The sequence below is a fragment of the Astatotilapia calliptera genome, chromosome 3 (genome assembly GCF_900246225.1).
Source record: "Astatotilapia calliptera chromosome 3, fAstCal1.2, whole genome shotgun sequence".
Lineage (NCBI taxonomy): Eukaryota > Metazoa > Chordata > Actinopteri > Cichliformes > Cichlidae > Astatotilapia > Astatotilapia calliptera.
Genome location: NC_039304.1, coordinates 5,167,578 through 5,168,045, shown reverse-complemented (window position 1 = coordinate 5,168,045; position 468 = coordinate 5,167,578).

Below are 468 nucleotides of genomic sequence, written 5' to 3'. Positions count from 1 at the left end.
CCGCCTCCCTTTCGCGGCCTCCCATTTAGGGCCATTACGCCTCATTCAACTACACCTCGGATATTTTAGTTTCTAGAACAGAAAGGAGAACAGTGGACATTTTTTAAAAACATAGTAATCCTGCTCATAAGTTTCACATACTTTTTTTCCTCCTCATTTTCTAATTCAATCCTCATATTCAGCCATTGCTATATAAAGCCTGGCTCAACCATAAAGATCATGATATGAGGGTACAAAAATGTATTTGTATTAGAAAAGAAGGGTAGCCAAAAAAAAAAGATGGTCAATAGCATATTCACTCTTGCTTTTTACGTGTGATTTTCGATTGCGTTGAATGCATCAGCTAATCCAGTGCTTCTTACAGCAATAATCATAATGATAACGATGCAAAGATTACCATTAGATATACTCTATTTATAATGGAACATCGTTTACACTAAGAAAATAAGTTTTCGTTTTCACCATATT